Genomic DNA, 16,031 nt, shown 5'->3' on the forward strand with positions numbered 1-16,031 from the left:
AGCATCTGCTGTAGGTCTGTGTTCAAAACACCTCCTCCTTCAAATGGGCACTAGCCTGCCTTCGAGGTGTGCCTAAGACCAGCAGGGACCAGCCTTGGCCACCGGCCCAGGGAGGAGGGCTCTGTGATTTCTGGTCATCAAGATTCTGTGCTGTCCGTTGCAGCCTGAGATGAATATCATGGTCTTGTTGCTTACTTTACATCATGCGGCCCTGCCCACATCCTCCTCACTAAATGAGTAAGGCAGGCAAACTTTAAAGCTGCAGAATGATTAAAAAAAATAATTTGGGGTCTAATAATTCCCTTGCAGGTTGTGCAAGCAGGAAGGGTTTAAAATCACACAAGAAGGATTTAAGGGAAAAGGCACACTCGTTTCTATTCCCAGCAAACATAAGCAGCTAGTGGGTCTGGTTTTCTTAAATGATCTTTACTTGCAGAAGGATCCATCACCCAGAGAGAGTATCTGTGTCCAGAATCTGCCAGCGGGAAAGTGACTCAGAGCAGCTCTGGGGTTCAGAGAGCTGAGAGGCCAGCTTTTGATGTGCCTTTAGCATATCGCTGGGTGCCACCCCAGGAATCCAAGTGAGGAAATCCTTAGTTCCTTTGTTTCCTTCCCTTCAGGCAATATGTCCCCGTCAATGGGTAAGGTCTCTGCTTATACCCCATCTTCTCCCTTTCTCTATTTTCCCTCAGCTCTCAATCCCCTTTCTCCATCTTGCTCCTGCCCCCTTTCTTCTTTGGGTAAAATCTGGAAGCAAAGTGTCACCTCAGAGGACATAGCTTTCTGACTTTATCTCTTATGACCTGGAGCAAGTCACTTAACATCTTGGTATGTTCTTGAATATCTTGAAAATAGGGGAACCATATTTTTCTCGTATCCAAGCATTTGCAAATGCATTTATTTTCTTAATTTTTTTTAAAGATTTTATTTATTTATTTGACAGAGAGAGACACAGCGAGAGAGGGAACACAAGCAGGGGAAGTGGGGGAGGGAGAAGCAGGCTTCCAGCCCAGCAGGGAGCCCGATGCCAGCCTCGATCCCAGGACCCTAGGATCATGACCTGAGCTGAAGGCAGATGCTTAACGACTGCCCCGGCACCCCTATTTTTTTAATTTTTAAAAGGATTTTATTTATTTATTTGAGACAGAGAGAGAGAGAGACAGAACACAAGCAGGGGGAGCAGCAGAGGGACAGGGTGAAGCAGACACCCCACTTAGCAGGGAGTGGGATGCGGGACTCGATCCCAGGACCCAGGGATCATGACCTAAGCCGAAGGCAGACACTCAACTGACTGAGCCACCCAGATGCCCTGCAAATGTATTTATTAATCAGATATCTACTAAACACATTTGGATGTTAGACCCTGGACTGAAGACACAGAGGATGTGGATACAAAAATGATTAAAATACAGTCCCTACCCACTGGGTGATCACAATAAAGTGGAGAATAAGACTCTACTTACAGTGTTGTTTCAAGAATTAAAAAAAGTAATGTAGTTAAAAGTATTTTGTGAAGGCATAGAATTGTCACACCACTATGTTGTAAACCTGAGGTGAATATAACATCGTATGTCAACTATTATTCAAATAAAAAAAAAACATTTTGTGAATGACATAGTTCATTATGAGAAGTAAGGTATTCACACTTCTAACTTCCTTTTTGTAACTTCTAAAAGGTTTAATTTCTGCCATTACAATATTTCCCTTGGGTTGGCCTAGACTTTCATGTGCAAGATAAAGTCCTGTTGACACGTGTGAGATAAAGATCACACATCCATGCTCTTAGGTGTGGTGGACATTGACCTTTTGTGCAGAGATTTAAAGTAAAAGGGCTCAGATATGCAGCAGTGTCTTCCTTTCTCATGTCACAAGAAGCCACGCATGGGCAGACTGGGACTGCTATGAAAGCTCCTCCCTGGGTCACTCCCTGGCTCCCTTGGGGGGATCCAAGATGGCAACGTGCAAGATGGCTACCAGTATTACAGCTGACTGTCGCCAGCAAGGAGAGGTAAGAGGCAAAGCGGAGGGTATGCCCCTTCCTTTAAGAAGTTGTCCACCTCCTTTTGCTTATGTCCCAAGAGCCAAAACTTAGAATTAGATGACTCTACCTACCATCGGGAGAGACTGGAAAATGAAGTCTTTATCCCAGGCATCTGTCATACCCCACATCCAGTCTGTCAAATGTGTCCAGATTCTACCCCTTCTCACCATTTCACTGCTTTCACTATGGTCCAAGTCACCATTAATCTCCTTTGGAGGACTGCGGTAGCTGTTTAACTGGTCCCTCCTTCTACTCCTGCCCTCCCTTGAAATCTTCACTCAACACAGAATGATTCTTTTAGAAGTCAGATTTTTTCCAATGGCCCATGAGGCTCTCTAGGATGGGCCTCCTGCTCCCTGTGACCTCTTCCTCTCTTCCCTCACCCACGCCAGTCACTCTTGCTCTTTTGCTGGTCCTGCAGATGGCAGACACACTCTTGCGTGGGGCTTTTTTACTAGCCATTCCCTCAGCCTGGATGGCCCACCAGCTCAGATATTCACATGGCTTGCTTCCTCACCTCCCAGTCTTTGCTTGAACAATACCTTCTCATTGAAGGCTATTCCATTTAAAATTTCATACCCCTTCCCTCTCTCTACAGTACCAATCTGCCTTATCTTGCTCTACATTGTCTATTATACAGTATACCTTCCTTGTTTACTATCTTTACTGGTCTTTGTGTATCTTCCTTTGCTAGAATGACATCTCCATGAAGGCAAGAATTTCTATCTTTTTTTTTCTTAACCGATACATCCCAACACCTAGAACAGTACCTGGTATCTACTAGATACTCCATAAATATTCTTTGAATATAAGATTGAATGAAAAGATGGAGTCAAACCCAGTTCTTTTTTTTTTTTTTTAAAGATTTTATTTATTTATTTGACAGAGAGACAGCCTAAGAGGGAACACAAGCAGGGGGAGTGGGAGAGGGAGAAGCAGGCTCCCCGGCGAGCAGGGAGCCCGATGTGGGCTCGATCCCAGGACCCTGGGACCATGACCCGAGCCGAAGGCAGATGCCCAACCGACAGCCACCCAGGCACCCCTCGAACCCAGTTCTGATGACATCATTTGAGTGCTGGACCTATTGTGTCTGAAGCAAGACCAATTCTAGACTTCTCAGCGCCTTAGGCCAAAAATTCCTTTTTTGTTTATTGATCCAAGAAAAAAAAAACTAATTAAATTGGTGAAAGTTTGTTTTTTGTTATTTGCAAGAGAAGAGCCCTGGCCTCTACAGGGAGCTAATGTAGGTTGGGAAATTATGGAAGACCTCTCTGAGGAAGGGACATTTAAGCTGACATTTGGAGAATGAATAGGAACCAGCCAAACAAAGATCAGGAAAGGAGATGGGTTGTGCAGGGGGAGTATTCCAGGATGGTGGGTGATGAGAGCCCCAAGGCAGGCAGGAATGAAAGCTGTCTGTTGACATTGAAATATGATGAATGAGGTGAAGAGTGGTGTGAGTTGAAGCCAAGAGGTGTCTGGGGCCATCATAGGGGCCTTGGAAGTATCAGGGAGGATTTTTAATGATATTATGAAGGCAATGGAAAGCCATCTATGGATTTTAAGCAGGAAAGTGATATGACCTAGCATATTTTTCTAAAAGATCACTTTGGGTATTAGATGGTTAATGGATTGTGTGTGTGTGTGTGTTTCTGTGTGTGCATGTCTGTGTCTGGGGGGAGTATTGTGAAAGTGGGGGAGATCAGGGGTCCAGATGGGAAATGATAGTTGTTTGGACATGAGTAGATGATAGAAGTAGATGAAACTGAGATATATTTTGGAGGTATAATCAACAGGATTTGGTGGCAGATTGTCTGTGGGGGTGAGGAAGAAGGAGGCAACAAGAATAACTCCTAGGTTTTTGGCTTGAGCAATGCTAGGATGCAGGTGCTGTTTGCTGAGATGTGGAAGACTGGAGCAGAAGATAACTGAAGAAGTACCTGTGGTCAGAGGCAGCTGGGCCTGATGCTAGATGCTTCTTGGCCGAGTATCAGCAATGTTCTCTGCCACAGTTAGATGCTAATATGTCTTGAATGTGCTGGACAAGCAGTTTACTGCGGCACACTGAAACTGTTTTTCTATGAGAACGAAGTAAGGACAGCATTGTATTCGCTTTATTTTTCTCTGCAGATAATGAGGTTGTTGTAAATTCCCTCAAAGCAAAAGCACAGTCCCAGCAAAGAGCTGGATCAGCTGGATCGTGGTGTTAATGGCCACACTGCCCTGGAGCCATATTCAAGGGACAGTTAAGAGTACCCCTTGCTGGGGAGTTTAAAGAGTCCTCCATCCTCCAGCCTCACATGGGGCATTTGACCAGATGGGCTCTGTGGTCCTTCCAACCTGGGGGTTCTGTGATTCAACAGGTCAGCCAGTGAGAAGGCTAACAGAAAGCAAAAGCTGGAAAGGATGAAGGAGGCCCCAGGGATGAAACAAGTTACTAAGTAGTCTTTAAGAATTCATTCATGTCCTCAAAGTAAGGAATTTACTGCCTCAGGTGGTCTGGACTTTTGAGCCATTTCTGCAGGCTTATTGTCTTCCCAGGATCAAAATATGAATACACAAATGAAGGTTAATGTTTTGCAGTAGCATAACATTTTTGGAGTCTATGTTTAGGGTGAAGCCGAGGAAGAATATAAAGTTTATTGCTGTCAGAACTTAAAAGTGGAAGTTAGCTGTAGAACCATAGTCTGAATACTTACTCTGTCGTTTACCAGATGTGTGATCTTTAACAAATGATTTAACTTCTCTTGGCCTCACTTTCCCCATATGTAAAATAGAGGACGTTGTAGATCTTGCCCCATATGATTGTTGTGAGGACCAACTGAAATTATGGATCCTGGCATGGAGTTAAGTGCTCAATAAACATTAGCCTATGAGCAATTGGAGCTCATATGAGCCGTTTTATAAACATTTTAGAAAATATAGAAAAGTTTGAGAAAAGTATTTTTATCACTTAGAGAGAACAGAGTTAACATCTTAAGGCTTTTTTTCTTTTTTCTTTTTGTTTTGTACATTTGTGCTACATAGTTAGGATTATATTGAATTTCATATTCTGTTGCAATGGTCTGCTTGGGCTGTTATAACAAAATACCATAGACTGAGTGGCTTAAACAACAGACATTTATTTCTCACAGTTCTAGAGGCTGGGAAATCCAAGATCAAGGTCTGGCAGATTTGGTCACTGGGAGAGCCACCTTCTCCTTGTGTCTTCATATGGCCTTTCCTTGGTGTGTATATTCCTGGAGAGAGAGGAGAAGGAAAGAAAGAGATCCATCTTTCTCTCTTCCTTATCTCATGAAAGTACTAATCCCATCATGAGGGTCCCACCCTTCTGACCTCATATAAACCTAATCACCAGCTAAAGGCTCCACCTCAAATACCATCATACTGGGGGCTAGGACTTCAACTTGAGAGTTTTGGGGGGACACATTCAGCCCATAATACCTGCTTTTTGTCTCAATATTATTAGACCACTAACATTCTTCCTATTGCTTTTTGTTATTGTTTCCCCAATAAGGGTTTTATTATTTTTTAATGACAAAATGTGAGTGGTGGAGTTGCTCTTACCGTAGATATTTTTCTATTGCACAATACGATAGAGAGAGGATGGAACTGGACTCATACAAACCTGTTTTCATAGTTTGTTTCTGCAAAGGCAAGTTACTTAACCTGTAGCAGTCTCTATACAACAGATACGATAGGCCTCCTCACGGGGCTGTGGTGGGGCTTAACTAAGATAATGTATGTTGCAATCACTATGTTAATAATATTCCAGTTATTAGACACTGATTTTCCATCTCCAGCAATTCTGTTGCATAAGATTTTGTAAATGAGGTGCATGAAGGACACAAAATGCAATGGTGAAATTCATCCATGGGCTGAGTCACAAAAAATGTCAAATTTTGTGCTTAAACTTGAATACTCAAAGGAGATGGGTATTGGAGGATGGTGTCCTCAGTGCCTCTGCTTTCTTCCCTCAGAAGAATGTGTATGTGTATATGTATTCCATGTTGGGACACTCATTACACAGCATTGCTATTGTCTGCTGAATTGCTCCATCACTAGATGCACTCCCTTTGAGGAAGGGGCCTGCAAGTATCTCACTTACACTTAAATGTCCAGGGCTCAGCACAGGTCTCGGTTCAGAGAAGGCTCCCAATAAAGACATGCTGAGTGAATGACTGGATGGTTGGATGAATGGATGAATTAACATTGTCATGGAGAGGGGGTAGAAAAACACAGTATTTGTCACCTTAACAGGATTTCTATTCTCCTTCTATGTCCTGAGCAAGAAGAATGATTGGAAGCAATAAAACAATAACTAAAAAAAATAATGAAGGCCCAACAGAATTTAATAAAGTCGATGCACGCTGTCATCTTTCCAGGGGCTGAGGAAATTAGAAGTCATGTTTGAGTCATGTACAGGATATGATGGCAGTCTCCAGGGCTCTGTTTATCAGCTTGGCTTTGGTAGAAAGTTTTTGTCATGATCTTTGTGAGAAGTCATGTAACCAAACCATCAAAAGTGTCAAGATAAAACCAGAAACTTACTAACCATGATTATAATTGCTTTAGCTTGTTTGTAAGTTTGAGGAAATTAAACACGTTATTAACAATGTATGCAAGAGTTCCATATAAGCAAGAGTACAGGGCAAGTTAGGAACCTGCCTAGTACCTAACTATCTGCTTTACAGAATGTCAGAAGTGTAAGGGAGATTGGGGTCTCTCTGAGGTGCCAGTCCCAACACTCCCCACTATTGGTTCTGAAACAGTTGAGTCAAAGAGAAGGACATCAAAATCTCAGATCTAGACTGGAGAAAGTCACCTCAATATGAAGCCAAATTGGCTTCCTCCCACTTACCTACCCAGTCACAGGCAAGATCAATGAAGCAAGTAGCCTCCTCCCCTGCATCCCCGGAAGAGCCACCCCTGTCACAGAGGAGAAGGAGAAGAATGCTCACAGATTAAAAAATGGGAAACAAAGGCAGGCCATGTGGCAACAGCAACTTGAGTACCTTACTCCTGGCCAGTACAGGATTGTGAGCTAATGGAGTTTAAACTTTTGGCAAACCATCAATCACTCGTATGTTAGTAAGGGGTGGAAAGACCAGAAATTTTGCTCTAGCAGAATGTTCTAGCTGTTTACTGCTGCTTAACAAACCACTCCACCCTGCAGTATTTTTTTTTTTTTAAGATTTTATCTATTTGACAGAGACACAGCGAGAGAGGGAACACAAGCAGGGGGAGCGGGAGAGGGAGAAGCAGGCTTCCTGCTGAGCAGGGAGCCCGATGCGGGGCTCGATCCCAGGACCCTGGGATCATGACCTGAGCCGAAGGCAGACGCCCAACGACTGAGCCACCCAGGCGCCCCAGTATTTTTTTTTTTTAAAGATTTTATTTATTCATTTGAGACACAGAGATAGAGAGAGAGAGCACGAGCAGGGGGAGAGGCAGAGGGAGAGGGAGAGGGAGAGGCAGGCTCCCCCCTGAGTCAGGAGCCCAATGTGGGGCTCGATCCCAGACCCTGGATCATGACCTGAGCTGAAGGCAGACACTTAACCATCTGAGCCACCCAGGCACCCCGGCAGTATTTTTTTCTTACAGTTCTGTCTGTTGACTCTCAGCTGGGTGGTTCTTGCTTAGGGTCCTTCAGGTGGCTATTGTCAGAGATAGCTGCTGGCATTGGAATTATCTGAGGACTTCTTCATGTCTGGCGCCTGGGCCAGATGACTGGCCAGCTGGAAACTGGCTGGGACATTTCTCCTCCACTGCCTTCTCTACTTTTGTAGCTTGGGCTTCCTCAAAGCATGGAGGGCAGAATAACCAGATACTTCATTGCACATGGCTTCCCCCATGGCAAGTTTTCCAAGAAACCTCGGTGAAAACTGCAAGGTTTCCTATGACCTAGCTTTGCAAGTCCTAGAACATGACTTCTGCTATATTCTATGGTCATGCAAGTGACCAAGCCCAGCTCAGATTCAAGGCGAGGGGAACTAGATTCTGCCTCTCAGTGAGAAGAATAGCTACGTATTTGTGACCATCTTTAATTTTTACTTCTCAGAAGTTCCTTCATGGAAACATGAGAGCAGGGAAATGGCAGCTAACAATTACTGAAATACTCTATGTCAAGGGTACATGGCAAGCATCACTGCTCATTCTCACAAAGACCCTGTAAGGTAAGTGTTACTATCCCCATTTTACTAGTGAGGAAGCTGAGGCCCAGAGATATTAAGTGACTTGTTTATCAATTGGTGGCAGAATGAAAGATCAAACCCAGTTATGCCTGATTCCGAAGTTTTTGTTCCTTCTGCTACATTACACTATCATACATCTATTTTGAATCTCTCATTTTATGGAGGAGAAAAGTAAGGGCACCTTAAATGCCTGTGAGCTGGTAGATTCTCTTTTTTCTTTTCTTTTTTTCAAGATTTATTTATTTATTTTTAGAGCGAGGCCGAGAGAAAGTGTGAGCAGGGGGAGGGGCAGAGGGAGAAGGAGAGAATTCTCAAGCAGACTCCCTTCTGAGTGCAGAGCCTGACAAAGGGCTCAATCTCATAACTCTGATATCATGACCTAAGCCGAAATCAAAAGTCAGACGTTCAACCAACTGAGCCATCCAGGCACTCCGAACTGGTAGATTTTAAAATAATCACTTTTATGACAGTTTCCCTGGCCCAGTATTTGCTCTTGTCTAAAATTAGTGAGTTGATATTGAGCAAAGCCCATATTCTACCTTATTAAATGTGCTATAAGATGGGAAAGACTACTTTCAACCCAGAGCTCATCAAGAGGGCTTTTCCAATGGCAGAACCAAGGAGGAGGGCCTACCATGGTATCACATTGCTGGAGGATGGGATTTCATAGAAGCCCCTCCCTCACCATGTTGCCAGGGTTCCCACTTAGAATCCTAAGTCTCTCTCACTGTGTCTTGGAATCAAATCCAAAATCCTTATGTTTACTATAGTTCTACATCAGTGGTTCTTAACTCTACAACACCCACTTTTAATAATAAACATTTTAACTATCTTTTTTTTAAAAAATCCTGAAATGGAAATCATACTACTGACCCATGAAACTCAAAGATAAGCATAGAGGAGAAGTAAAAGGAAGGTCTTTATAACAAAATAATATGAATTTTAATAAATAGATACTGCAACACATCTACATTTTAAGATGTACACAATTAGTGGTTCTCAAACTGTGATGAAGAGCCAGTTTAAAAAAGATGTTTTATCTACTACAAACTGATACTTTTGTAAAATATAATAAAACTGTTGCTATAACAAGCAATTGGGACAAAGTTTCCCAGAAGGTTACTCTTACTTTTTGTACTTAACTGACAAAGGACTGGTAAGTTTGTAGATGAGTTCTGGGGGATGGACCCCACTTTGAATAGCACTGCATTAGATGAGTTAATGCTCACAACCCTATCAGGTAGGTATTATTCAGAGTTCCCATATTACAGGCCAAGGGACTGAGGCACTGAGGGGTTCTGTAGCTGCCCAGAGCTCCGATCCAGATTTTGGCACAGCCGATGCAGCCCTCTTGGCTGTGATGGATACAGAATAAGATTCACAGAACCCCTAGAACATGCACAGTCCATTGGAAGAAACAGATAAATAATAGGTTAATTATTTTTTTATCTTGATAAAATTTTTATCATTGAGTAAAAATTTAGGGACAAGATTCTCACCCCACTGGAGTTGTGCTCAGCTCCAAAATTCTTCTCTGGCCAGCTTTTCAGGATTCTCTCATTTTATCTCTGCATGAACAGCACAAGTCTTGAAACCATCCAAACCTCCAGTTCCCCATTCTGAATCTTCACCAGCCTTCATTTTGAAGAGGCCTGGGGGATGCGGGCAATCACATTTCTTATGCCCAAGTTCAACATCTTTTCGAGCAACACGTGCGCCCCTCCTGAAGGAGTGTGGAGAGGACATGATGAGGGCTTAATTGGCGCATCTGTTCCCATGTCTGCTCGTGAGCAGCCTGTGATCACAAACAACTCATTTAGGGGCACGTCAGTCTCTCCCCAAGAGGTACCACCCCCACACCATTTGTGGACCACACACTCTGGCGTGTGAATCACCTCCTAGGATGAGTGACTATTGACTCACTGCTTCAGAGAGCTTCCTATTAAAGCCTCAGTTGCCCTACAGCCTTGGAAAGAGAGCAAAACAACTTCTGAAGGAAATGAACACCGTCCCTTTGTTAGCTGTGAGGCCATTGCAGCTGCAAATGGGCCTCACTTCCCATCGGCAACAGCATCCAAGCTTCTGCAGGCTCTTGAGGCCCTCGCCTACCACAGTTCAAGGGGCAGCTTCCCGAGTCTGTCCAGCAGTGCCCCTCAGAGGTTCTGAGACTAATTATTTAAGAGAGACATTTATTGAGCACTTATTATATGCCAGGCACTGTATGAAACAATCTACATATACTATTTAATTTTATTCTCAAAGCGAACAATCATAGGAGGTCAATGTTATTATGATTTCTACTTCGTAATTGATTTAAACTGAGGCACAGAGTAGTTAAGAGCCTGTCAAAAGGCAGAGAGCTGGAATGTGGAAGAACCAAAGCAATTTGGCCCCAGAGTGCTTGCTCTCAAGTGCTGAGCCTTAGCCAACATTCAGCGTTGGTGCAGGGACCTCATCATCCACAGGAGCATTCTTCCACATTTATTGAATGTCTGCATTGGCCTCACTCAAGCTACAGAGTGATGCAAAGAGCATGCATCACACCTGGTCTAAGGGCCTTGACCTTCATAACATCACATCAGTATGCTCACCTAGTGTTGGGATCCAACATCTCCTCACAGAGGCTGGGGAAAGAACCAAGGAGATAGCGTGTCAAAAACACCCCATACAGGCCTGGCCTATGGTAGATACCCAACACATATTAGTCACCCATCCTCCCCTAAGACACGCATGAGAAACTCAAAGAATGTGTACTTGTGTGAACAACATAGACAAGGAATGAAAACTTAACACAGTGATCAGAACTCTAATGGAAGCACGTTAGATTTTAGGATAATGCGAATGGGAATTGTGATGAGATTGCAATTTTATGTGTCTTATCTAATTTAGCCCTAACAATCCTATGAATTTGGTATCATTTTGCCCACTTAATAGGTGAAGACATTCTGTATACATGGTCCAAAGAAGAAAGTATTCTCTGTGAAAGGTGGAATTTTGGGATGCGTGATTGTAGCCATTGTTTACTGAGCATCTACTGTGTGTCAGGTATGTTAATACAGCCCACTGAGATCCCACAGTAGGAATTACTACTCACAGTTTATAATGAGGAAACTGAAGCTAAGGAAGATTAGGAGGCCTGCCCAAGGACAGAAATCTAACATGTCTCAAAAATTGTTTTGTGGTACAGTATGATCTTATTGATGCTGACCTTGCAATGTGAAAGTCAAATTGGATATAAGCAGGTTTGGTATCATTTTGAAGTTTGTTTCAAGGTCTGCCCTTTAAGCCATTTTATTTTATTTAGTTCTCCAGATGTGCCATGACAAAAATAACATTCAAGTATTTCTGGGTTTCTTCTGGAAAACAGGTTTGAGAGTAAAGATGGCAGCTGAACACTTCTGTGAACTCAAAGGCCAAGAGATTGACAATGAGTGAAATGGATCATGAGCCACATTTGGTGCATCAACCAGATCAACTCAGGCACAAAGAGAAGGTGTGGGTTTGGTGGAGTGATGAGAGGTTCTACCCTTTCAATTGGTTTGCCAGTCTTGGTCTGAATTCCTCACTAATCTCTGAATAACAGAATAGGAATAAAGAGAGTTTTCAAATTTTCCGAGTCGCACTGCCCAGCTTTGGTCTACCCTAAGTATGGACCCCTCCAGCACAGTGATACACAAGCTTGTGAACATGTTTGACCCAGACAAAATCCAGAAATTGGTTCGAGTTAAAGTTCTGGTAAATCCAGTATATGGCTGAGATTTTGTGCCACCAAATATATTTGCTACCCAGCCTATGACATGTTTCTATGTGGGCAGCAGTTTGAGACATTCAGCAAAGCTAAACATGAGACTTGGTGCTGTTACCAGGTTGGACTGCCTACAGAAAAATGGTTCACAGCCATGGAAAAGGATGGGTGGATTTGGTGAAATAATTTTTCTTTCTGTTTTACTTATCGTCTAATAGACCAAACATTTATGAGAAAGGACTCTTGGGATACCCTCCCACTGTATGTTTGAGAGCCTGGATTTGGACCCAGTTCTGTCTGACTCTAAATGCCTGTGTTCATCTTACGTAGTTATGCTGTTCTCTGGCAATGTGACATTTAAGTCAAGTTGTGACAAATGAGAAGACGTTTTCCCAGATGGATTGAGATTCAAGGGGTATTATAAGCCAAGGGAACAGCACATGTATGAACAAGGCCCTAAACTGTGGGCTGAACTGCCAAGACAATGTAAGGTTACACAGATAATGTGAGGGAAGGCTTGCTATCAGAAGTGTTTGAATGCATTGAAATATGTCACTTGCCATTTATTCATTCATTTGGTAATTCAACAAATGTGTATTGAGTACTTCCTATATGTCAGGTAACATTAGAATGAGAATTGGATTAGAATTGGAAATTACTAGAGACCTTTGTCAAAATATCACTGCTTCTTATATCAAGAATTTCTTCTTCTCCTTTAAAACAAACAAGTCTATAAAATTTTGTCTCATTGACAAACTAGCAGCAAAAGTCTTCTTTGAATGAAGTCAGTGTTTGAGTGAAATAAACCATGAATATTTATGATAGATTAAAGGCAAGCACATAAAATAAAGATAAATGGAAAGAAATCACAATACCAGCCTAAAGTGTAGGCTCTGCATCTCCCTCACTCAGGCCAGCTGCCTCTCAGCAGCCCCAGAAGGGGTGGAGTCAAGAAGGTGTCAGGGGTGGGTGGTACCATTCATGGGATTTCCCTGTGAGCCTTGGGCACCTCCTTTCCCGCCATGCTTCTGGACCTACATCTACACCTACACCTTTAGGCAGGGAAGGATCTTGGTTGTCTGATGGTTCAACCTGTTGATTCTGCTGAAGCCCCGAGATGAAAATGACCACTCAAGTTCTCTTAGTCACTTGTATTGACACCTGTCTTTTTATTCTCATTGCCAGGGTCTTACTTCAATGTCTTATCATTTTTTACCTGGGTTATTCCAATAGCCTTCTAACAGCTTGCCCTGCCTACATGTTTGTCTCCTTCCACCCTCCACAGCAGCCCATAAACCATTCAGAAAAGCAATTGCTTTATTTTACTTTGTTCCTCAAAACCATTCAGTGTTTCCATATTGCCTTGGGCTCTGCTTCTCAAACTGTGGTTTGTGACCAGGTCTAGACAGTGCGCAAAACCGTAGGATAAACAAAATCGCTCTAGAATGGTGATTTTAACTTGATGGCTAATAATTACAAATATTATCTTACATGAAAACAAATGAATATATTATAGATCAAGATGAGAAATTTGGGTGACTTTAAAACATTTCAAAGAATTTTCTTGTAGCAGCTGCTGTCAGACCCATAGGAGTAAAAGTGTATTCTTTTCTGCCAGTGAGGGATGTTTTAGTGGGAAAAGTCCATAATGTCTTAGACCATAGGATAAATTCCAAGTATATCCTTGATTTCTCCAGGATCTTTTCATCTGTGGCTTGCCACCCTGTTCTCTTCAATGGTCTTTTGCAACTCTACTCACCAACCATCCCACATCACCATACATAATAGCTACCGTAGCCTTCAGGATTTAGTCAGAATCAAAAACCACTGCAGATATCTCAAACAGGAATGAATACTACACAGGAAATTAGATGCTTGCAAAGCTGTTAGAAGATCTGGGAGAAAAAGGTTAGGAAAACTCCTGCCAGTGTTCAGGGAAGCAGGAAGTACAGGAATCACAGGAAAACTCTCCCTAATGATCTAGCTTATCTGCAGCTGCCAAGTGGGTAATTTTCAAGAGGATGCCTGGAAACTGCAGACACTAGAAAGATGTGTCTATCACCCGCCAAAGACCAAGACAATGGCTTTTGCTTCTCTTCTGCCTTTCAACTATTGCATGTATGGCTCTAATCCAGCCTCTGTGTTACGGGCTAAACTCGGACACCCACCCAATTCACATGTTGAGGTCCTAACCTCCAATACCTCCAATACCTCAGAATGTGGCTATATTTGGAGATAGGATCTTTAAAGAAGAATCATAACATAAAGTGAGGTCTCATGGGTGCTAACTTAATGCAGTATGACTGGTGTCCTTTTATAAGAAGAGATTACGACATGGACCCACAAAGGGAAGGCCATGTGAAGACACAGGGAGAAGGTGGCCAACGCACAAGCCAAGGTGAAAGGCCTCAGAAGAAGCCAATTCTGCTGATACCTTGGGTTCAGTCTTCCAGCTTCCAGGATTGTGAGAAAATAAATTTCTATTGTTTAAAGCACCCAGCCTGAGGTCCTTGTTTAGGGCAGCCCTAGTAAAGTAACATACTCCAGGAGTAGGAATTTTCTAAGACATAGTTGCTAGGCTTCCAACCCCCATGTTATAAGGGGAACTTAGAAGGGCAAAAATGGCCCTGAGTTGCCAAGAGACAATCTGGCACAGCTGGCCTGTGCTGGCGCATGCTGAGAATCAGGCACGGATCGAAGCACTTCGCACATGTTATCTCAATTTGATCTTCCTCTCTACCAGTTTAAAGTAATTCTCTCAGCCACACTGTGATATACAGGTAGGAAAATGAGGCTCAGAGAATTTACTTTTCCACGGTCACCCAGCTGGTCTCCGGTAGTGGGAAGCCGGCATTGACCCCTGCAGAGGACCTCTCAGACACTGCAAATGCGCTTTCCTCACTGGTCTACCCAGGGAACATCTGTGGGTCTTTAAGTCTATGTCACTTCCTCTGCTTCTTTTTTATCAGTGATCATACTCTCCCCCCACCCAGGGCCAACCTCCTTCCTCCCCACAGAGCACACCATTTCCTCCTTTACTCCCCCCACGCTGGTATCACGTATGGACTTCCACCTCATACTGAATAGTATCAAAGATTGGGAATGGCCAATAATGGGAGAAGGAATAAGTAAACTATGGTCTATTTACTCAATATAATCTAATGTAATAATAATATAATTATATAGGTCAATATAGGATTATAATGAAGAGCTTATAATTTTTTATTATCTTTTTTATTTTAGCTTTTTATTGTATGTTAATCACCATACATTACATCATTAGTTTTTGATGTAGTGTTGCATGATTCATTGTTTGTGCATAACACCCAGTGCTCCATGCAGAACGTGCCCTCTTTAATACCCATCACCAGGATAACCCATCCTCCCACCCGCCTCCCCTCTAGAATCCTCAATTTGTTTTTCAGAGTCCATCGTCTCTCATGGTACGTCTCCCCCTCCGATTTCCCCCCTTCATTCTTCCCCTCCTGCTATCTTCTTCTTTTTTTTTTTCTTAACATATATTGCATTATTTGTTTCAGAGGTACAGATCTGAGATTCAACAGTCTTGCACAATTCACAGCGCTTACCAGAGCACATACCCTCCCCAGTGTCTATCACCCAGTCACCCCATCCCTCCCACCCCACCCCCCACTCCAGCAACCCTCAGTTTGTTTCCAGAGATTAAGAATTCCTCATATCAGTGAGGTCATATGATATATGTCTTTCTGTGATTGACTTATTTCGCTCAGTATAACACCCTCCAGTTCCATCCATGTCGTTGCAAATGGCAAGATCTCATTCCTTTTGGTAGCTGCATAATATTCCATTGTATATATATACCATATCTTCTTTATCCATTCTTCTGTCGATGGACATCTCGGCTCTTTCCACAGTTTGGCTATTGTGGACATTGCTGCTATAAACATCGGGGTGCACATACCCCTTCAGGTCCCTACATTTGTATCTTTGGGGTAAATACCCAGTAGTGCAATTGCTGGATCGTATGGTAGAGCTTATAATAATTTTAAAGACAGATTTGTTTCAAGTAATC

The 16,031-nt window shown here is 42.8% G+C and overlaps 1 long non-coding RNA gene across 4 annotated transcripts in view; it reads left to right on the forward strand.

Annotated features, from left to right (window-relative positions):
• Positions 1-16,031, forward strand: part of LOC102727723 (uncharacterized) — a 52,066-nt gene that overhangs the window by 9,548 nt on the left and 26,487 nt on the right. The window contains exons 4-7 of one of the 4 annotated variants that reach the window (XR_014144878.1): positions 8,103-8,217; positions 11,170-11,280; positions 11,423-11,477; positions 11,603-15,041. This is a non-coding gene — a long non-coding RNA (uncharacterized LOC102727723). Of the gene's footprint in view, positions 1-8,102; positions 8,218-11,169; positions 11,281-11,422; positions 11,478-11,602; positions 15,042-16,031 lie in introns of those variants that run through there. The other 3 variants (XR_004077574.2, XR_014144879.1, XR_004077575.2) reach the window with 3 other exon arrangements.

The sequence above is a fragment of the Leptonychotes weddellii genome, chromosome 4, assembly GCF_054177405.1.
Source record: "Leptonychotes weddellii isolate Sample4059 chromosome 4, ASM5417740v2, whole genome shotgun sequence".
Classification (NCBI taxonomy): domain Eukaryota; kingdom Metazoa; phylum Chordata; class Mammalia; order Carnivora; family Phocidae; genus Leptonychotes; species Leptonychotes weddellii.